The sequence below is a fragment of the Sorex araneus genome, chromosome 2, assembly GCF_027595985.1.
Source record: "Sorex araneus isolate mSorAra2 chromosome 2, mSorAra2.pri, whole genome shotgun sequence".
Classification (NCBI taxonomy): domain Eukaryota; kingdom Metazoa; phylum Chordata; class Mammalia; order Eulipotyphla; family Soricidae; genus Sorex; species Sorex araneus.
The window spans coordinates 165471090-165495644 of NC_073303.1; positions in this window are offsets into that span (position 1 = coordinate 165471090).

Consider the following 24555-nt stretch of genomic DNA (forward strand, 5'->3'; position numbering starts at 1 on the left):
TATCACTGTATCACTGTCACTGTCATCCCCTTGTTTATTGATTTACCCAAGCAGGCACCAGTAACATCTCCATTCGACCCAGCCCTGAGATTTTAGCAGTCTCTCCTTACTCATTTTTCCCAATAATTGGAGGTTCGTTTTAGGGTCAGGGGAATGAGACCTGTTATTGTTACTGTATTTTGGCATATTGAATATTCCATGGGGAGCTTGCCAGGCTCTTCTGTGCAGGCAGGATACTCTTGGTAGCCTATGAGAGGCATATATATAGAGAGAGAGGCACATATATATATATAGCTGTCTTCACCGGGCCCCTCAGAGAGGGTGGGTTGAGTCTCCCTCCCTGCCCCAAGCAAGAGACCCCCGCAGCCAAAGACCTCTCAAACCCAGCCACACACAGCCATGCTCAAGGCCACTCTCCACATGTTTGGACAAGCCTCACACATAAAGGAACTGGCAGAGGAACCCAGGTGTGTGGGACCTAGAGTTGAGATCTCCAAGTCTGCTTAGATCAGGACTGGGTCTCTTCCACCCAGATCCCCCATTTTCCAGTAGCTAGGCAGTCACAACCACAAACTGCCCCGTTATAGTGTAATCCCATCAACAGCCAACATCCAGAGATTATAAAACCAAGCTCCCAGAAGCAAACGAGGCCATGTGACCTCTTATAGCCTAGTTCTCCCTCTCGAAGAACCTGGCAAGCTACCAAGAGTTTACTGCCCACATGGGAGAGCCTGGCAAGCTCCCCGTGGCATATTCATATGCCAAAAACAGTAACAATGATGGGACTCATTATCCTGACCCTGAAAGAGCCTTCAATGAGGCACCGTTGGGAAAGATGAGTAAAGAGAGACTTATAAAATCTGAGGGCTAGGACAAATGGAGACATTACTGGGCCCACTTGAGCAAATCGACGATCAACAGGATGATAGTGATGATAGTGATAGTGATAGACCCTTTATAATGATGTGTCCAGGAATATGTTCACTCATGCATGAGGCTTGGCTCGAGCATGTGGAAAGCGGCCTGGAGCATGGTGGCAATGGGGTAGTAGAGGTCGGCTGCTGGGGCTGGGTCCCTTGGGGCGGGGAGGGCTCTCACCCGCCCCTCTCTGGGGCACCCCTGCTTTCGGAGCCTGGTGCCATGGTTATGAGGCCTCATTTTATGCTCCGTGTGGGAAGTGTTTTAATATATTTAATTGTAGTATGCTATAAAAATAAGTTTATATCTTACATTTTTATTCTTCTGCAGACTGACCTGCTCTGCCAAGATGGACTGCAGACTCAGGTAATGTGGACCTTTATGATCTTGGACTCTGGGCTCAATGGCACCCAGGAGCAAAGATCCTCTGCCTGTCTCCCCCAATCTCTGGCGACCCAGGGGTCACATCCATAAGCCACTTCCTGCTGGCACCAGATAATCTCCTCATCCACCACCCTCCAGAACTCATGGCTGCTTCTCCCAGAACGGAGCATAAAATGAGGCCTCATAACCATGGCACCAGGCTCCGCAGCAGGGGTGCCCCAGAGAGGGGCAGGTGAGAGCCCTCCCTGCCCCAAGGGACCCAGCCCCAGCAGCCGACCTCTACTACCCCATTGCCACCATGCTCCAGCAGGTAGGGTGTTTGCCTTGCACGTGGCCGACCCACGTTCGATTCTTCCGTCCCTCTCGGAGAGCCTAGCAAGCTACCCATGGCGTATTCAATGTGCCAAAAACAGTAACAGCAAGTCTCACAATGGAGACGTTACTGTTGCCTGTTTGAGCAAATTGATGAACAATGGGACGAGAGTGCTACAATGCTTTAATAAAATTTATATTAATTTTAAACTTAAAATCATAAACAACCAATTCTATTCATATTCATCAAGTTAAATTAGCATTGCACAAAACAGATCTTATGTGTTCCATAAAGATAAGCTAGAAGAATACGTCTTGGAAATAGCCATTCACTTCCACAATTAGACCATGATTCTGTGCAGAAATCTCTTTCCAAAAGTGATCAATTATTGCACCGTAATCTACGAAGCATCATAATTTTCCCAAAGTAAAATAGAAACCTATTCTTTCTGGTTTTTTTACTCTAGGTTTATGTACTATATTCACTAAATAATTCATACTGATTTAATTTTATGGCCTTTTTAAAATAAATATGTCATGCGGACTTTTTTTTTCTTGTTCTGTCTTTTGGTCACACCTAGTAGTGCTCAGGGATCACTCCTAGTGAGCTTGGGGAACCGTATGGTTGCTGGAGATCAAACCCAGGCCAGCCACATGCAAAACAAGCACCTCATCCGCTGAACTATATATCCATCTCTCCAGCATCCATGCAGACATTTTAAGATTTTAAGATACACTCTCTATCTTCTCATGAGTAAGAATGTATTATTAAAAAGTACTATTCTGTATATATGTATATATTATCTGAGTGTACTATTAAGAAATATTATTCAAAATGTATTTTACAGGGCTACTTAGAAAAAACTATAGATGCCACATTTCCTTGTGTCATCTAAAACTGAGACTCATTCCTTGGCCATCACTGATTTTCCTGCAGTCTACAGATTCAACCAATGGAGACTTCATAACTTTGCAGAATTTTCACACTATCAATTAGAGGTAAGAGAATTATTCTGCCATGACTATTTGAAGTATCGGTATTCCAGTTGCCCTCCTATACAACAAGCAGATTGTCTGCTGTATCTAGTTTAATAACAATAAAATATCTATTGTTTAATTAGCAATTTCCTCATCCTACTTTATAGTAAATTAAAGATGTATGTTGAAAAAGACTAATTCTGCACCAAAAATGTTCATTTCCTCTCATAATTTTAGATATATATGTGAAGTTATAAAACACTGTGACAAGATTTCTCCTTCATTTTGTTTGGGAATGAGACCTAAGAGTGCTGAAAGAAGGAAAACAAAGCCAGCAGAAATGAAAATAAAAGATTATGAGCAAGTTCACCTGGTGAAGTATTCTAGATTTAAAATCAGCTGTGCAAAATTAATAGCTTTCTATATTTTTCCCCCAGTGTCACTCACATTCTTAAAATAATCATTTGTATTTCAAATATTGTATGTGGTATATCACTATGACATTAAAACTTAGAGACTTTATTTGTTTCTTTTGTGTTTGGACCATGCCTGGCAGTGCACAGGAATTACTTTTAGTTCTATGTTCAAAGATCACTCCTACTAGGGCTCTGGGTTATATGTGTTGTCAGGTGCTTGAACCTAGGTCAGCTATATCAAGTGCCTTATCCCATTCTGGGCTGCCTTTCCAGCCCATAACTTAGAAATACTTAAAAGACAAAAATTTTAGTACTTATTTTAGTGCCTGTCTGAGTCATGACACCATCCATCATCATATATTCTCTGGAAGGCTCTACTGTACTCTGGTGTAAGAACAAAAGTGAAAGGGGCAAATAACAATCCTAGTACTGTAAAACTCTTGTCCCTGGATTACAGAACCAAGTATATGAGGTTATGGAGGAGTAGAGCAAGCAATGAGATGGACTAGAAGTAACACCAGAGTTACTTGTAAAGGGTCTTAGATCCTTCATGGTGATAAACTCAGGACACTGTATACAGCAAAACCATAAGTACAGACACCAAAATCACTTTACCGTAACAATAATAAATTATAAGAAGAAAATAATGATCTTTATTACAATACTAGAACTGTTTTTATTTTTTTAATTTTGTTGGGGGCTTGTTGGGTCACACCTGGCAGTTCCTACACCTGCTCTGCACTCAGGGATCACTCCTGCTAGGCTTAAGGACCATGTAGGGTGCCAAGGATCAAACCTGGGTCAGTCTCATGCAAGGAAAGCATCTTACCCACTGTCCTATTGCTCCTTTTTTACTTTTAATGCAACAGGCTGCTAAATAATAAAATGTGGTATTAGTGATTTTCTCATCACTAATATAATTATTACATATAAAAATAACAACTAAGCTAATATTAGTGGTTTTCTAATACACAAAGTATGTGTAATGCTGTTGAATCATCATCAAATTGTCCACACCTCTCCACCACTGAATTAGAAAATACTATTATACTTTTGTTTTATGCTTATACTAGTTTTGTCTTGTCATAATTGTCTTGTACAATTACCTCACTTCACCATCACCAAATTGCCCTTAAACCTACTGCTGACTCTGTATTCATGAAACTCCTAGCAGTGCTCAGAAAACCATACACTGAACCAGGCATCGAACCAGGGTTTGCCATGGTCAAGGAAAGCACATTAACCTTTGTTCACCTCTCCAGTACCCCAGTGGTTTAAGTCTTAGTCTGAAATCCTGAGAACCAGGAGGGTCAATGTTCAAGACATGAGAAGATAAAAGCCCCAGTATAAGCTAGGAGATCACATTCATTTGTTTCCACATTGTTTTTCTATTCAAGCCTTTACCCAATTAGATGATGTTCACCTACAAGTGAGAATAATCTTTACACACATTCTACCACAGACATTTAAACATCCTCCATAAATGCAAAGACACATCCCAAAATAATAATTTTACCAGCTACCTAGTTACCCTCACCCCAGTTAACTTGACATGTAATTAGTCATCGGAGTAATACAGAGCAATACAGCTGCCATTCTCTCTGAGGGTGGTACTGTTTAAATAAAACGAGAGGCAGAAACTCAGTAACTGGAAATTTTTAGCTTGTCTCCCATGCTAACATCTAGATAATTTTCCCTCAGCAGACATCGCTGACCAGTAGTCATCCTAAACCCCACTCCAGACATAGAGTTGATAGCTTTCCATAGATTCCACAGCAGTTCTTTTTTGCATCTCATAGGATATGTTGGCCCTCAGATTTCATAAATTCTAGTATTACACCAGCACAATAAAGGTTAGTTGAACTATAGACAGTGTCCTGCACTCATTTGTGGAGTATAGAATAACATCACATTAGGCTGACACCCAAGGACAGCAGATATAAGGGGCAGGAGGATTGCCCCATAGCTGGAAGACTGCTTCATGACTGAATGTGAGAAAGCAGATGGAATAGAGAACGGATCACTAAGAAAATGATGACTGGAGGAACCAGTTGGGATGGGAGATGCATGCGTAAAGAGATAATGGACCAAACATGATGGCCTCTCAGTGTCTGTGTTGCAAGCCATAATGCCCAAAATTAGAAAGAAAATATGGGAATATTGTCTGCCTTGGAGGCAGGGGGAGGGTGGGAAAGGGAGGGTATACCCGGGATATCAGTGGTGGGTGATGTGCACTGGTGGAGAGATGGGTGTTTGATCATTGTGAGATTGTGACCCAAACATGAAAGCTTGTAACTATCTCAATATCTTTTATTGAATGGTCATTCAATAAAATTTTTTAAAAAAGAACTATAGACAGTGTCAATCCTTTTCAGTCAACAAATTCATTACCTATCTTATCACGTATCTGTGAATATATTAAATGTATCATAATCCTGATTTAAGAGAGCATTAAGTTTGAAAGGTCACACCAGTTGCTGAGTATTTTTAAAAAAAAAGACTGTCAGTTTTCTAATTTTTAATCCTTCACTTTTTTTCAGACATGCATTAAAATCTGGATAAGGACATAAAATTTAAAGTTTAGAGATATTTTTGTGTGAATCTATTATAATTAATTCATAACCAGATATAGGTCACGCTTATGTATAAATTCCATTCTGAAAGCAGTTGTGATCTATATGTTCACTGTTGCTTTAGTAGAGCACATTTGTTTTACCAGACAGATGCCATTTCATTCTAATAATTTCTGTTAATCAGCATGTTCAAAAATTCCTTGTTTTTTCACTAAATTTTTTAATATCAACCCCTAATTATTGCAAACCTCACATCTGTTCTCCGATTTTAAAAGTGTTCCCTCTAGGCTCAATATATTCCATTGTGTTTTCCATGTAAACCCAACACTACCCCAGCTCTATTGTCTTTTGTGCAATCACGTTCTTGTAATGCTGCTATCTTTAGTTCTGTGACAAACTCACAGCATATAATTTCTCCAGTGCCAGGACCTCAATTGGGGTTTCTTAAACATACTTCTCTCATCCATTCTTCCTAAGACAAGAAACATGCAATATACGTAAGCGCCACCAGAAACATCTAAATTTATTATGCATTTGATTTACGATTTGGTCATTGTGTGTTTGGAAAACTTTTACCTTTGCCAAATATCTCAAGGCCCCACATTCAGTTTGTGACCCGTGCCTTAACAACCTAGGGACTAGATAGAACCAGAAATCATAAGGCAAAACAAAACAAAGAAAAGAAAATATTTCTGCAAACTTTTTTCCTATCCAAAAAGTATATGATGGGAGAAAAAGCAGGACGTTTGTGATGAGCACAAAAAGCTGGAGTCTTCCGCTGTTCCAACCACATGATAGCATTACCTCGGTGTGAGCGTTCGGACCCTCTGAAGGATTGACATTTTGGTCTGAGTGATATGGTTACCAGGACTGACCCATACAAGTAGGAGGCTTAGCAGCATCTGCCCACCATATGCTAGAAGCTTCCTCCCCTGTCCCAGTTGTGACAACTAGATGTGTCTTCAGGCATTGCCATATGTCCCGTGTGGCACGTAGTCATGCCCAGTTAAGATCTCCTGCTTATTGAAATAGTTTTACTTCCTCTTTTGTAAATTGAAGAGACTACAATATCCAGGTATTCCTGCAGTTCATAGATTACATGAAATTATGCCTTTTTAAATATTCTACAGATTATTAACCAATGCATTCATCAGTAGTTTCCCTCTTTTTAATCATGTGCTTAGAGTTTTTAGAACTCATCTTACCATAGGCCACAATTAATCACTTCCTTTAATATATATAGTTATAGAAGTTATAGTTTAATTCAGTATTTTTCCCAAAGGTCAGTAAGGAAAAAAAAAACAGATGCATGTTCATCAACCAGGAATGGAATCTAATTTGTCATTAATTCAAGTCATTTTTCTGATTACAATATGATATTTGATAATAAGGAAAAGAGTCATATTTGGTTTTAGAATACTCACGGGCAAGCCAACCACTACTACATCTGACAGTCCCTTTTAAACCTGGGCAACAATCCTCCTAATCTGCATTACAATTCAATGGAGGATGATCTGCCATAGCTAGACACAGTCTGGACAAGCCGTTGATTAGCAGGAGGTTCTAAGCGGCAGTGTCTTTGCCAGACAGATGTCAGCGGAGTCCAACCTCCCAGCCCTGTTGCAAGTGCACACAGGAGCTGCCGTACTCTGTTGCTCTGACAAGCTCCTCATTAGTTAAGATTTCATACAAAAGACTGTCTGATAATAAATCTGATTTTTCTTTATCTTTTTTTTTTAACCCAGAGGTCAATACGTATTGGCCCTACCAAATCTACCCTGGCATCAGTCCCAGGACATAATTTATCTCCTAATAAGCAGCAAGTTTTTCAATTATTTTCTCTCCCCCCAAATCTCACTCTATGATTTGACTGTCTTCTGGTTGCCAAGTCCTGGAAACCTGAAACTATATGAGAAGAGGAGGAGGTTTCTTAAAGAGACCATGACAGCGACCATGAACATGAGAAAAATGAGAGCATCTTTTTATAATTTGTTGAGAGGTTTAAGTTGCACTGTTTCATATTAAAGTGGGCAGGCAGATAGAGAAGTACCCCTCGTGAGCACACACACTCCAAGGTAATGAGTTCTCTTTTTTTTGCCAGGGGGGGGCGGGGTCACACCCAGCAATGCACAGGGGTTCCTCCTGGCTCTGCACTCGGGAATTACCCCTAGCCTGGCGGTGCTCAGGGGACCATATGGGATGCTGGAATTCCAACCCAGGTCAGCGGCGTGCAAGGCAAAGGCCCTACCCTCTGTGCTATCACTCCAGCCCCAAATAAGATCTTGAATAATAAAACCAAATAGCCCTAAGGTGACCCGGCCCCACCGTGTGGACACAGAAGCTAAGGCCTCATAAAACTTTTAACTCCTTCCAGTACAGACCCAGAGAAGGCTGAACAACACCTCCCCTGCGCCTCTCCCCCTTCAACCCACACCCACCCCCCAGAGAGAAAATGATGCAGGTCAGGAAAGAAATGTCAAAGAAGACCATCAACTGCTCCAAGTTCTTCCCCTTGGGAACCACCCTAGCGACTAGCCACTGGCTCTTACCTAGGCCGAAAGCCCCAAGTGAGGAAGGTGGGGAGAAACCCTTTATCAGCCAACTTGGAACAAGTGGATTGTGTGCCTGCGACCCAAACACATGTGTGGCCCAGGGTGCCAGTACACAGGCCTCAGGCATCTCTACTTCTGAGCTGGACTTTGAGCTCTTTCTGCCTTTAGACCAGTCCAGTCTGCTGTGTTCTCTCTCTCTCTCTCTCTCTCTGTCTCTCCTCTCTCTCTGTCTCTCTGTCTCTCTCTGTCTCTGTCTCTCTGTCTGTCTCCCTGTCTCTCTGTCTCTCTGTCTCTGTCTCTGTCTCTGTCTCTGTCTCTGTCTCTGTCTCTCTGTCTCTCTGTCTCTGTCTCTGTCTCTGTCTCTCTCTCTCTCTCTCTCTCTCTCTCTCTCTCTCTCTCTCTCTCTCTCTCTCTCTCTCTCTCTCTCTCTCTCTCTCTCCTGTAGGACTTTCCCTGCAAAGACCAATTCCAGCTCCAGCCTGAGCGCTTGACTCCCCGAGAAATCGGTGGTAGGGATCAACTCCACCACAACGCAGAACAAGACAAGTTCAGTGCATGAGGGCTGCCTCGGAGGGTTGGTGAGAAGCAGGATCTGCACCACCACCGTGTCGGAGCTCATTGCATTGTATTGTTTCTCCACTATTCCCTGGTGACAGGGGTAGAGAGAGAGAAAGTGCAGATTTCTTACTGGAAGCTGGCCTCTCTCTCCTCTCCACTGCACATAAGTCACTCAGGCACCCCCAGCAGTATCCCAAGTGACAGAGGTCCTCCTTACATTCATAAACCTCTGATTCGATTACACGCTGATGCTGTGCTTTACCCCTCCAATCACTACCACTTAACTCTACCTACCAGCCTTCTTCCAGCCACCATGGAGAAATTCTCAGGCTAAGCAGGAAATTCTCGTTTCTGCTAAGGCAAATGGGCTGCTCGAACAAGAGTCTCTGTGAGTTTCTGCATCCATTCCAGCTCACGTTTACCCCTCCTTGCAGATCTCTCACACTCCTGAGAGACTTCCAGTCTTTTCCACAGTGCTAACTACGGTCAATTCATGACTGTCACACTCAGGCAGTTGTCCTGCAGGAGTTTCCTGGCAACTGCTCCTCACCAATACCTACTCTGATTCCAAGTTCAACTCTGACATCTTGCCTGCTTTATAACATACATCTGTTATCACTGGCACTGTGCTACCACAACACCTGAGGTGGTGAGTCATATTGAAATAGACTACCTTTGACTAGAAAGCATTGACTGACAAATAGACTACCACTGACTGAAAATCTGAACGTTGGGATAATTAAGGACCAACTAATAAAATTGAATAGAACAAAAATAGTTTCTATACTGACACAACCCATCCTTTCAAAAGCTGACTACTTTAAAGGTATGCTCTTTCTAGCATTTTGTTAACTTTTAATTTCTTACTAGAAAGCACCAGAGGATGAAGGATGTGAGAGAATTTCTAATTCAATAAATTGTTCACATTTTTCCTAATTAACCTACTTCTGGAGAAGAGGTTTTTCCTGAATGATGATGGATTTGTGTTGGCTTATCAAATGTTTCTTTCACCTCATCACAATCCCGTGGCCTATTTGGAATCATTGGAATGTAATAGACATGGGGAAATGCATTACAGTGCAACCTGTCACATTTAGGTTAAATCTGGGTTTAATTTCAATGGTACCAAATAATGTTCAGGAAGATAAAACCAATTCCCTTATGTGGGACTTACTTGAGACACTGGAGAGATAGCATGTGTGACATGTTCAGTATAGTGTAGTTATAGCTGTATATATAATATTGATATATTTGGGTTAACACAGACATTTGATGGGACAAAAAGGAAAGAGCAGACAACTAAAGAATTATTTTGATGATTAGCATAGAAGGATAAGGCAAGCATAGGAAAGCTGTTAGCTCCATCTTCTGTCTTGTGGACACCAAAGGCAATCACTGTCCATAGTAACCTCTGAGGTGATGACTTTGAGACATTATAGATATAGAAATTCGAAAAGAAAAAGAGGATTACCAGAGAACCAGTGAGAAAATGATGAGAAATTGCCTCTGCACTGCCTTGGGGATGGAATAAGCTGTCTAATAAGAGAGCTCACAGTTTATCACTCATTAGCTCTGTGGAATCAACTTCTCCCCAGGTGCTAGTCCTCACCAAAGCCCCTTATTTTGTCAGGATATCAAGAGTAGATTCATCTCTCAGGGCCAGAGTTTTATTTACCAGTTCATAGTGAGGCTATGTAAGGGCAGCATGCCAATGTGTGTTACTCTGTGTAATAGACTTAAATTGAAACAACTTTGCTAAGCAAGAGCTAAATTTCCTCAAATTCCTTTATTTGGACATGAGTGGTAGTCTAGTGGGTAGGGTGTTTGCCTTGCACGAGGCCAACCCATGTTAAACCCCAGCACTACATAAGGCCCCACAAGCACCATCAGAAGTAATTCCTGAGTGCGGAGGCAGGAGTAATCCCTGAGAAGCAGGGGGGTATGATTACAAAACAAAGAAAGTAATAGCAATAACTTCTTTCATGGACCCAAAGAGGTATTTTGTAAGAATTTTGGAGACCCAAATGAAAGAGACGCCATACTGGTTTCACCCCTAAGGTTAGTTTGGAAGCATCAAATGCCTATTTGCCTGAGACAAATTGATATTTGAGATGACAATAGACTGACATAGGACACATCTTCCCCAAAAGTTATCCTTCTGTTTCTATCTCCAGATCAGGTATATATTTAGCATTGTGACAGAAGACACCACTTCCTCTACAAAGAATAACACTTGGAATTCTGGCTTTACATATCTTCTTTGAAAGCATGTTAATAAGAATTTGAAATTATTTGTGATGTTCTAACAAACTAAGGGGACCTCACTGGGGGCAAACCTGGGCAAGAAATTCATCATATAAAGCTAATGAGTATCTTGACCTTGAGTATTCTTGACCTGCACCATCAAAGTTGGTACCTATTTGGAGCTCAAATTTTTGTCCATTGTCATGGAAGATGCCAAAGTGTTCAATTTTTACTCATATATGTCTTCTTTTCTTGACTATTTATAGTGCAGAGCTTAACTCCCACTATTTGAGAAATATTCAAATAGCTGCCTTACAGATATCATTTAACTACCTCCCACTATAGCTTAAGGTGCCAACTCTATGGAAAAAGATCTCAGTGGTTTTGCTTCTCTTTTCTTTGCTTGGCATATAATGGGTCTTGAGTTCAAGACTTTGTTACCATTATATTCCTTTCCTTTACATAGAACTACTTTGCTTATCATGGAATGTCAGCTGAAAGTAATTTAGGTGAATCAAATGCTTAATATATATTGAATCTTTTAGGATAAAATATCTTTGTGAGTATGAAAGTAACTACTAAAATTTAAAGAACATTTTTTCTGATTATTTATAGGATAGGCCTCACCAAAATATTCTCCTGTGAAAGTTATTTTCAATACACACAAGATTTACCCATCTCTGATTAAGATCTTACTCCTCAGGTGGGTTACTCATTTAACCATAATTCAATCTTTGTTTTTCTTGTCAGCATATTATCACTAATGCTGTACTTTTTCTGATCTACTATGACCCACATACTGATAAAAACACAAAACTCAGTATCAAGTTGAAATTCTTTTCTTCATTTTCAAATGTTCCACAAATTAAGGACAAATTTAGCTTCCCAAGCAACCTCTTTGATGAAGCAAATACTCCCATGGAAGCTAGCAGACTTTCTCATCTTAGTGTTGAATTAACTCCATCTGTTTGCTTTCTTCTTGCTGTGGTCAGCTGTGCTGAAAGAATTGGTGCTTTGGTGCTTTAGGAAACGTTAGAAAGGACAAATGTTATTTTAGAATGCAAGGATTTTTGAGAGAAGAGGAATCCAGTTGAGTCATCACCGGGGCAGCCTGGCAGACACAGGCAGTATACTTACTCCTTTGGGTCTTCTAAGGAGAGAAGGAGAAAGAAACGTCCCAAGATACCTTTTTCAGTTCCAAATTCTGCAGTCGTAAGTAGCTCGGTAAACAATTTTGACTCAGCACTAGCATCCACCCAAATCTCAGATCTTGGTTGCGTAAAGAAGAGAGCAAATTTCATTTAAATGCCAAGTATGTGAATAGCTGTCACCCCACTCATTAGACAGCTCATTAAATGTCTTTGAAAGGCTTTGGCACAAATGCATGGCTGCAAGAAATCTTGGAAATTTTAAAATAATCAAACTTCAAGGAGCCGTTATTGATAAATAGAAGACTCATTTCATTTTTAAATTGTTGTTGTAGTTACTTTGAATACAACCTCCAAATTACTTGTGGTGTGGAAAGTTCACCCCTCTGTCAGAACTCCAAATATTGGAGTTTATCTGATTCTAAAAGCTAGCATTTTCAGCCTTGAAAGAGTCTAGAATTATTGGAATAAAAATGAAAGAGTGGAGATAACCATATTTTATAAAATTCTACTTTCAAGCAAACTTTATGAAGCATTTATTTTGTATAGAAACTTTGAAATAGCCTAAAGGCTTTCTTTGACCAGCTGTATATCCTATCTGTAAATGTCCTCAGAGTGAAAAAGACTCCCTCAGCAGAGGCACCTGCAGGATGTGCAACGATTCATTTTTACTCGGAATATCTGCTCTGTGGAAGCATCAGCTATACTGGCTCATCATTTACATTCACAATGGACATCTGGAGCCAGCAAAAGGAAACATTAGACTTGTTTGTGCTGTCAAATTAAAAAGGAAAAAGAGAATAGTTTAAAGTTCTGGGAGTGCTGTAACATTTAATTATGCTTTCGACTGAAGTCCAATCAAAAATACGCTTCTGCAGAAAATGAGCAATAAGAGGGAAAAAATGTGCTTGGCTATTCATGTTGTGGCTAGGTCAACCCCATGATTTGCAAGTTTAGATAAAGCAGACATGACACAGTTACAGGGTCTCTGCTTTGCAGAAGCCAAAGCGTTCGCTATCGTCCTCGGCTTGACTTTGTTTCCTGCACACTCCTGTAAGATGCTATTTCCAACCCTCTTGTGAAAATCGTTAGGTCAACTTACTAAATTTAAGCTAACTAGATCTGTAAGGCTGTTCTGTCAATAAGATGCTAATGTCATCATATATAATAATATTATTCACATGAGAGGTTTGGATTATTTTAGAAAATTTTTCTGTGGATATTTTTAGCAATTTTTGAAACCACGGCTCAAGGAAAAATGCCTTGCTGTACACACACACAGAGACACACATGCACATACATGAATAGAATATTAATAACTGCTTGCTTCCCAATGATCTACATACTGGCTATTCTAGTAAAATCAACTCTATCCTCAACCCAAATCAACTTACCAACTCAATCATCAGTCTTCAGAGAGACAAACAAGATGACTTCATAGGCAGTTGATGGTACCGGTGACAAGAGTTGTTTTAATAATGTATCAAGCCATTACTGAAAGATTCATTGAGCACCTATTGTTTAACTACTAAGTGATAAGGAAAATTCAAAACGGGGTTAAAAAATGTCTATAAGGAACTAATAGAAATGAGATTGATTTATAAATGGCTCATATTTCACAGAGATTTTTGCAAAGTGGATTTTATATCAGTCATAGCCCTACTTCAATCCTCAATCACTCACACACACATGCTAGCATCTCTCTCCCCTCCCCCTCTTCTCTCTCTCTCTTTAACACACACACACACACACACACACACACACACGGAGACACTTTAACTTTTGATCCAATTGGGTAATACAAGGAACTCTGCCTCTGGTGGAGGGAGGTGGGAAACAAACATACATTTAAAGAATAAAATAAATCTCAAAACTCAGATTTTTTAAGATTTAAGTAAAGCATTTATATACAAAGAATATTATGCAAAATTTTATGTGACCATTTTCTTTTTTCTTATATTTAAAGTATTTTTAAAGTACCAGTTTTTTTTTAATTCATTCTAAAGGACATACATATGCCATTATTTTTTCATTTGAAAGGAAACAGGTATGCCAATATTCGTTGCAGCATTTTAGTACAGTACCAAAAATATGATATTCCCAGCATAGCTCTTTTGATTCCTCTTTGGTATACCCTAATAGCATTCTCATCCTGTTTGCGTAGGGCCCAGGTCTCTGAGGCATATGTTAGTGCAGGAAGAACAGTGGAATAAAAAAGATGTGCCTGGAGTCAGAGGTTCTTCGTTCTCTTAACCACTTCTTCTACGCTTTTGAATGCATTCCATGCTGCTCTCTTCTTCCTGTGCAGTTCTGGCACCAAGTCATTCCTCATGATTTCTCAACCCAGGTACACATAGCTGCTGCATTCGGAGATGTTCATTCCATTGGGAGCAAATGGAGCTTCAGGGACCGGTTTTTCATGAACATCGTCTTGTTGAGATTCAGCTGCAATCCAACCTTTCCACACTCAAACCATAGCAATCAAACTTCAAAATATGCCTGTCCAGGAACAAGTCTACAGGATGGGAGGGGACACTCAGAGGGAAGTTGACGCTAGTGGTAGGATTGGTGCTAGAACATTGTATGCCTAAAACTCAACTCCAGATAACTTTGTAAATAATGGTGTCTTAATAAGAATAAAATAAAATACCAGTACTTTTATATTTGGGGTTTTTGATTTAGTATTTCTTTTTTCTATTCTTCTGTTGTTGCTTTTGTGATACTCGTGGGTTATACACACTTGGTAGCAATGCTCACAAACATTGGGCCGTAGTGAACCAGACATTGTGACATCCAGGATTTCAAAGAGCAGAGCTTTGAGGTTGCACTCGAGTATATGGGGTGGTGCTAGCCATCAAATATTGACTGTGGCCTCAAAGGCCTTACTCCTTCGAGGTCAGCTCTCTACTGCAGATTCAGACGCAGGTCAGCAGTGTTTAGTTCTGTTTTGCTTTAACTAACTTTTACATTGTTCAAGTGATTTCACTTCTGAGTTTGTATTTAATTATAAACCTTTCAAATATCATAGTAATTCTGCAATTTTCAGGTCTTGGGGTTGTTCTTGCTTTTCACATTTCTACAACCACTATAATTCATGTCAACTGTTAATTTCCTTATGAGGCCTAATATATTTTAATTCTATTTTCTAATAGAAAATGGCACGGGATTGGCACAATTTTCAGGTTCAAAAATCTCTTTTTACCATATTTGCATTTTTGACAAACTAACAACTATTCTTTATCTCCCCCCCTTAATTTATAAAAGTATTAAAAATATTTACACTCTGTTCTTTAAAAATTGTTTTTCTGTAAGTTTTACTCCATGGAGATATTGATACAAAAAGTGTTTCGCATGCTTGTGGTTATCCTGCTCATGTGTAATTGTTAAATGTCAATTTAATGGACTCTCTTGTGATGGGTACAGCAGGTATAAGAAGATTTACTCTCAACTTTGTAGCCCCCATTTCAGCACAGCTATTCAACCTGCCAGGCTGATGCAGTTATCCAGCCACTACCACCTGGATGTTAGCCACCCAGGAAGTTCAAACAGATGTCCTAGCAGGAAAAACTGTTTGACAGCCAATTTTTTATCATGAAAACTGATTGCTTCATTTTTTATGAAATTCCCAAATGGCTATAGGCATGAAGTACAGATTCCATTTCTTCATTCTTTTCCTATGTCATCTAATTAGCAGCATGTAAAAAGCAACTATACATCTGGAGCTGCCTCCTTCAGGTAATTCACAGGTTCTCAACCTTTAATACACATCAGAATAGCCTAGAAGACTGAGCCTCACCCCTAGACTTTCTGCTATGGAAAGTCTGGGTTGGAGCTTGCGAATTTGTTTTTAACAACATGATTTCAAGTAATACTGATATTGCTGGTCTAAGTATCAGGTTCTGAACAACGCAGAGATCCTCTAACTTTTCTCCTTATGTAAAAATCACACTGAGTTATGAAAAGGTTTCAAAAATATATTTAAAATGTCCAAGTTGGGCTGGAGCTATATCACAGCGTGTAGGGAGTTTGCCTTGCATGCGGTCGACCCAGGTTCGATACCCAGCATCCCATAGGGCCCCCCATGCACCATCAGGAGTAATTCCTGAGTGTAAAACCAGGAGTTACCTCTGAGCACCACCGGGTTTTACCTATAAATGAATAAATAAATAAGTAAATAAATAAATAAATAAATAAATAAATAAATAAAATGGCTAAGTAAAATCCTATCATTCCCAATTCAAGAGTATGCTGGTGCTCACCTGTTCAATCTGGTTTATCAATGGACCAGCCTGACTTCTGGAAAGGAATATCCTAAGTTACTCTCTCTATTCATTTCCTCATCACTGGCAAACTCTTCTACTAACTGTGGGGAGGAAGTGAGAAAGAAAAATTGAGAAAAAAAATTAAAGTGTTCTTTACTAATTGCTAGCTGTTGCTGTTAACAGTAGGCTTTGTGCACCCTAGATTTGACAGACATGGAAAATTGACTCTACTTTTTGGGCACTTTTTAGGTTACTTTGGAGCCCTGATTCAGAATTTATCCAACCAAAGTGGGATGGACCAGGGAGAGCCTTCTTCCATGATGGTGGCAATTCTCTGAGCCCTGCTTCTGTGGCAGTTCTCAGATTAGCATCATGGGAATTTCTGATCTTCTCTGATAGTGCCTTTGGGTAGCTTTTCAAAAACAGTTCCAAGCTAATACTCTCACTCACTATTCCAGAGTCATGAAAAACACACATAGAATTCCTGTTTGAAGGTCAATGGGGATTTTCAAGTTCCCAATTTCAGTTCGACAAGAGCACACATTCTGCTATAGGTCACTTGGCTTTCTCAGAAAAGAGTGTAATTCTAGACTCCAGTGGCTAAGAAGATATCAGCCCCTCTAATTGGTTCCATTGAGTATTTGTCTCACTAAATATTGAACTGGAGTAATAACTTCCATTCTTATGCTTCCTTAGGTGGATGACATAAGAAAGAGCTCAAAACACAACTTTCTCCTAAAAGAGTATCTCTGTAAAAAAAGAACACAAATAAATCACTTTTATTGTAGAATCACTCTACACACACCCATACACCCACATTCACACACACACACACACACACACACACACACACACAGAGTAAGACCTCTCTTTTTGATCTTTTACTTTTTTGTTAAGGCACCAGGATTTACAAAGTTCATAGTTGAGTTTCAGGTATACAATATTCTAATGCCAATCCCAACACCCGTGTCAACTTCCCTCCAACAATGTCCCCAGATTCTCTCCACCCCCAGCCTGCCACCTGGACAGACACATTTTTAAGCTTGGTTGCTGTAGTTCAGATTTCGTTTTCAGTGTTGCATGCTCTGTGGTTCAGGTATGTTGATATTCCTCTCTTCTACACTAACAACGTGTCCAAGGCTCCTGCTCCCTGCTGCTGCCACCTCCCAGTCACCTCTTTATACTCCCACCCTCAATTTATTTCTTTACCTATGCTTTCCCGCTCAGCAGAGCCTGGCAAAATACCTGTGGCATATAAGATATGCCAGAAACAGTAACAACAAGTCTCACAATGAAGACATTATTTGTGCCCACTCGAGCAAATCAATGAACAACAGGATGACAGTGCTATAGTGCTACCTATTCTTTACAGTTCTATAATCAAGGGACCAGGGTAATATAGATATACTCCCTTTGATACCTTGAATACCCCTGTTCTGTTATTCTATACTGCACAGAGAAGTGGGAGCATCCAGTAATTCTCTTTTTTTCTTCTGATCTCTTTTTCTGCTTCAAGTTTCTCTGCTATGATTTCAGAGCCTTCTACCTGTAATAATTCTCTTTTAAAGTACATGTAGTGTGTGTGTGTGTGTGTGTGTGTGTGTGTGTGTGTGTGTGGCCACACTAGGTATTTTCTGGCTCTTGTTTTCCCAGGTCCTAAATTTGAAACTTTCAAATTTAGAATTCTGTGAAAATAGAAATTATATCTTCTTTTGTTAACATTTTATTTCTTATTGACTCACCAGGAATTGCAAAGTTACAAAGTAATTCATGATTGAGTTTCAAATTACAGATATATTCATATACAATTCACCTAACACCAATTCTTTCACCAATACACACTTCCCTCCACCAATGTCCCCAGTTTCCACTGCCCCCTCACATACACACACATAATTTTATCTCTCCCCACCTTCCTTTCCTTTTTAGACGCTTCTATTTGCAATACTATTCCTGATAGAGCATCATACATATGCCTTTACTAAGATAAAGGACATATTCCTTTACTAAGATAAAGGATGTCGAGGCTGTGTGACATTTTATAGCCTAGTTCTCCTTGGAGAACCTGGCAAGCTACTGAGAGCTTCCCGCCTGCACGGAAGAGCCTGGCAAGCTCCCTGTGGTGTATTCACATGTCAAATACAGTAACAATGATGGCTCACATTCCCCTGACCCTGAAAGAGCCTCTAATGTGGCACCATTAGGAAGGACAAGTAAAGAGAAGCTGCTACAATCTCAGGGCAAGGACAAATGGAAATGTTACTGGGCCTGCTCGAGCAATTCTACGATCAACAGGATAATAGTGATGGTGATAGTGAAGATAAAGGAGTTTCAGCAACCTGTCCCACTCCTGAGTGACCATTTCTTTCAACAATTCTGTCAACCTTGTTTCAATATCCAACACCAAGTCTTTCCATCCTTCTGAAAATGCACTCATGCAAATGACCTATTAATAGTGTGGATTTCATTGAATATGTAACAGGATAAGACATTTTATATGGCAAGCCACATATTAGATACACCTTGGTGTTATCATAGGACTACATCCTGTAGCCAATTTTTACCCACTAAATCAGTCATTGGAGGGCCTCATCATTCCTCTGCCACCCTCCATTTTACTTCTTGAACTCTACCTTGACTGACAATACCACACAGTAATATCAATACCCTCTCCCACTGCTATTTTGTTTTGGTGAGAAATTTTCCTCCTTTTATCTTCAGGCAGGTTGTACCTAGTAAATATTAGGCTTAGCTTTTCCCTAGCAACTATATCTCAGTAAAATCAGGAACCTCTACATACACCTCCTTAAGTTGTAACTATGATATCTCTTTTAACCTTCAGGAAAAGCATTGTGTGAAGTATTAGAAGAGTTAATATAAGAGACAATGGAGTTGGAATACAGGAATCTTAAACCCCTTGACTGACTTCACAAAGTCAAGAAATAACTGAATTTACTTTTTAAGTCTCAAAGGTATGTTCCATAACAAAATAGTGACTCTGATATCAGTATACCTCATTCACAATTTTCTCTCTTCGTGTATCCTGACAGGCTGGTAGCAGAAGTGGAAACTATATGAACAACCTGGCTGAGAAATATTAAAAGGCAACTTACCCGAATTATTGTTTTTTTAACCACCTGCTATCAACAATTCTACTGATCACTATCTTAATAGATTAATATCAAAATTTTTGTATCCCGAATTCTTGCCAATCAGCCTGGGCATAGGTTTGAAGTGTACAGAAGCAAGAGGGAGTAGCCATTGTTACCTATTGAGAAGCAAATGATTTGCTTCTGAAACTACTATTAGCATTAATGGGTATTGTGAATGCACCTTGTTTCATTTCAGTGGGAGGAGAAAGCTAGCTGGATGATGAATGTAGATAAGATTATTCTATTCAAAGCATTGCCCACAATTTCTATTAGCAGCCATGGTTTATCTCCTTGTCTGTCTTTATGATCCAAATTTTGCTTCAGAGTCATAATGCTTTAGATTATCAGCCGTATCAGGTAATGTCACCAATGATAAGCACCTGCTGTTAAAATAAATGCTATGTTCTGTTCTGCATCTCAACTTGTTTTTAATGCAGACTCCTAGGGGTTTGTGCAACAGTGGAAATCCATTTATCGGCTCAAAACAGCCTCTTGTTTACACAAGCTTGCTTGGTAATCATGCAGCCTGTGTATAAGGAGTCAAGAAAAATAATAAGCATCGCTCAATCAGCAAGGCTGGAACAAGGGACTGTCTTTTGACAATCAAGCACTATTTATGAGCATTAATACGATTCTTGATAAACTGCCAAACAACCACAGAGGCCAGATTTAGAACAAGGCCCACTGCAGACCTTTTGGGCTCTTCATTTTCCTGAAGACTCTTCACAGGGCAGGCTGAGGAATAGAATAACAATTGGAGATTGTCTTAAAAGCAAGCATAGTTAAGTGTTCTCCCATAAAAAACAAATAATCTCATTTATCTTCTTCTTCCTATCAGTGAAATCTTGCTCTGCCATCATCAGCCGTAAAGATAATGTCTCATTTTCCCCATGAATCCCATGTCCTCGAAGCATATGTGCACTTTTCTGAATTTGAATTTATACTCTGGTCTGAGTCTAGTTCCACAGAGGCGGCAAGAGCCTATGTGACATGACTTCAGAATTGCTGCAAAGCCTTCCCAAGTCCAGAATGTTTTGTAACCCTGCTCACCTGGCTGGAATGGAATCAAGGTATTATTTTCAAACTCAATTTTGGGGGGTCAGTCCTGGGAACCATGTGAGAGGAGGTAATACTTCTCCTCAGGCAACATTTCTCACCAGCCTCTCAAAAGACAGGTTTGCTCTAAAAGTGGAGAATTTTCCCCAAGTTAATGTTGCTCATTTACAAGCCCCTGAGAGACATCCACCTACCACTTGAGAATTGGGGCAGGGTAAAAATCAGTGCTAATACAATGATGCTTTCACTGTTCACAATTCAAAAGTCATACTGGCTATGTTTTTCACAAAGGAGTCATTATCATTTTGCAACATTTAAAAGTAACAGGATTATTATATAGGCTTATACCCAGGATAAACGTGTACTCAGACCGAATGTATTATATACGCAAGATCTAGATATTCATAAGTCCAATGGTATACTAAAAAAGAAAAAAATAATGTATTAACACATATCCATAGATTTCTTAATTAGCTAGCCCCCTTCCTTATTTATTTTCTTCCTTTTTTCATTTTTTTCCTTCCTTTATTCCTTCTTCACCTTCATTCTCAATTCATAAGGTTCAGCTGGATCCAGCTTTCGTTCTCTTCAACTCCAGAATTAGAAACATGATATACTCAGAGTATTCCATACACCTGTTCACAACAATTGATTCAGAAATATAGCCAAACTATTTACACTAAGTTTACTGAGCATCAGCTGAAAATTAGGGGCTGTTCTATAGTTGCAGATATATATATGGAAATATTCTTTTTTGAAGAACTTCTACACCATAAAAAAAATTCGTGGAATTATTAGGCAAGAACATCTATCCTTGGACTGTGATTACTGAAATGTTAGAATGCATGACTAAAGTGTCAGTGGCCATCCTTATCTCTTCATCAAAAATATATGATTAATAATAACTCATCCCAGCCCGCCGCCAAGATGTAATCCTGGGGGCCGCACTTGTGTGCGGCCTCTCCACAACTGCATGAGCGTGACTCCAGACGCCAGCTAAATTATTCGGCATGGGAAGCTCCTCGCAGAATGTCTCCAGACTGAGAACTAAGTCGTGGCCCCATGCCCGCCCAGGAGTGGAAAGGTATTTCTCTCTCTCTCTCTCTCTCTCTCTCTCTCTCTCTCTCTCTCTCTCTCTCTCTCTCTCTCTCTCTCTCTCTCTCTCTCTCTCTCTCTCTCTCTCTCTCTCTCTCTCTCTCTCTCTCTCTCTCTCTCTCTCTCTCTCTCTCTCTCTCTCTATCTCTCTCTCTCTCCTCTTTCTTCTTTCTTGCTGTGGGTGAAGGGCATGGTGACCGCCATATTATGAGGACCACAGATGGGATTTACAAGCTTGCAATGATCCAATATCTGGAAGAAATCTCCCTGGACTTAGTTGCTAAAGTACAGAAATCCAAAACCGCGCAACCTCATATCTCTTCACAACAGGTCTGACTAGTGGGGTACTCCTATCAATAATAGGTTTGTGTTGAAATATTGAATGTAACCATAGTAAGTAGAAAGTAAAGTGAAATTTATCAGTTACATGGTGGGGGGAGGTGCGGGGGGGTGGGATGGGATGGAAGGTGTGCTGTTTTGTTTTTTTTTTTTTTGGTGGTGTGATATGGGCACTGGTGAAGGGATGGTTGTTTCAGCATTGTATAACTGAGACTTAAGCCTGAAAGCATTGTAATTTTCCACATGGTGATTTAATAAAATAAAATTCTTAAATAATAATAATAATAATAATAATAACTCATCCCAGAGGAAAGCAGAAGAAGAGACTGATTCTGTAAAACTCACTTTTATGTGGCCATGTGGACCTAAAGACAATCTGTCCCTGGCTATTTCTGATCTCGTGAGTTGAGGGATATTGTTTTTGTTTTTGTTTTATTTTGGGGCTACACTCTGTGGTGCTCAGAGCTTACTACTACATTCTACTCAGTGACCACCCTTAGTAGTGCTCAGGGGGCATCCAAATGCAGTGCTGGGATTTGGATCTGTGTTGGCTATATGCAAAGCATGTGTCCACTCTCTGACTATATGTCTCACCCCTAGATTTTATTTTTAATTTAGGCTATTTAGACTTATATTTCTCCCACTTAAAGTCAAGAGTTAACATAATACTGAAATTAAGTAAACATTGGTAAAACTACATACTGTTTTGGAATGTTCCACTACAAATTGCTCTTATAAAAGTCGTAAATAATACTCTTACCAAAAGAAAGAAAGTTTAATTTTGCTTAACTTTGGGTTCCTCATACTATTTTTGTATGGACACTATTTTTGGTGACATTCAATTATTTCTATAAAACTGATTTTCCATGAACCTCACTTGGAGAATATTGAAAGAATCTCTTTGCTAAGAATTCATTATAAACTCATAAGACAGATAATTGAACAAAATAATAGAAAATGTGCACACACATGAAAGTTTTCATTTATCGTTATATAATCCTGTACTATTCTACCAGCATTTAATCAAAACCTACTATGTGTTAGACACAGCAAAAGGAATGAAATACATTAACTTAATAGCTAAATTAGAGTATTGTTTTACACAAAAATCAATCCCTTCCCATTGACCATGAGATTATAAATGTCAAAAAATATTGTATTTCATTTCCATAAAGAAGTTTGATACTAAGCTTCTCATACAAAGGCCATATTTGAATGCTGAAAAGTGTGTCTACTATCTTGATTTTTGTGGGAAATTACAAAGCAAATTTTTCAGATTATTTACAGTCATGATATTTCTCATAAGACAGACAGAAACAGTTGAAATATTGAGCCTATTTAAAACATGAGGATAATGCAATTTTGTAATAGGAAACCTAATAATATCAGATTTACAACCCAATAGTCCAAAGGGTTCCAATTTACTCAGGAAATAAAATTCAATACACTATTGTGTTAAATATTCTAAACAATGAACAGAAAATGCTTGCAATGTTATAAGATGGAAGAACACATAAAAAGAAGATATCTGTGAAGCATAATGTAATTTTGAAATTATTAGCAAGTGAATTATGTGAATCAATTTGATTTAACAATTTTTTTCTTGTTATCACTTTTTGGAGTCCTGTGCTTGGCCCTTGTAGAGCTATTTTAAAACATTATAAATAATATAGCATTATATAGATATCTTATTTACCTTGAGTAATCAGCTTGGAAGTCATATATAATTCTCGACTTACCTTTTCAGAGGCCTAAAAAATGTGGAAAGCAAATGTACATATAGCTCTAAACAATTGAACAAGAAGGTGGAGAAGGGAGAGATGATTTTGGCCAGAGTAGTAGCTCAGGAAAACTTCAAAGGGAATCTCATAAAAAAGACAAATATAAACAATGTGAAGCCAGTTTTCTTTTTCCACTTACTTTTGATTCTAGTTAATTGTAAAGTTAAAAGTGTGCGGTGTCACTGTTTGACTGGGATTGAGGGAAAATATTGACAATTAATTAGAGTTAAGTTTGACAGAAAGAACAGGAATCAATCCTGTTGTTTGATCACTGGATAATAGGCAATTGAAGAAGAGGCAAGTATCAGATTTGTTTTCTCTCAAGAAGTATTTCTTGAGTGACTACTATTAGAAAATCACTGTGCTAATATTGTTTAAAAGAATAAAAATTCACAGATTTGACACCGAGTCAAGGAATCAGAATTAAAAAAAAAAAACAGCACATTGAAGGAAGCATGCTCCAAGGCTCCCATAACGCACATGCTTTTGTGAGTTTGAAATGATTCATTGAAGTTGAAAGTTAGAAAAACGTGGATGTATTCTAAATCAAAAAGTGTGGAAGATTTTGACAGGTGGTAAAGCAGATGAAGAAGAATAGATACAAATTTATAATTCATTGCATCTGAATACTGTGGAAATCTGACTCTTAAAATATTTGGAAGCATTTTGAAATAATTAAGCATAATGCAATTTAAAGAATTATACTTTAGTGGTGCCAGAGCAATAGTACGATGGGTAGGGAGTTTGCCTTGCATGTGGGTGATACAGATTCAATCCTCACACACTA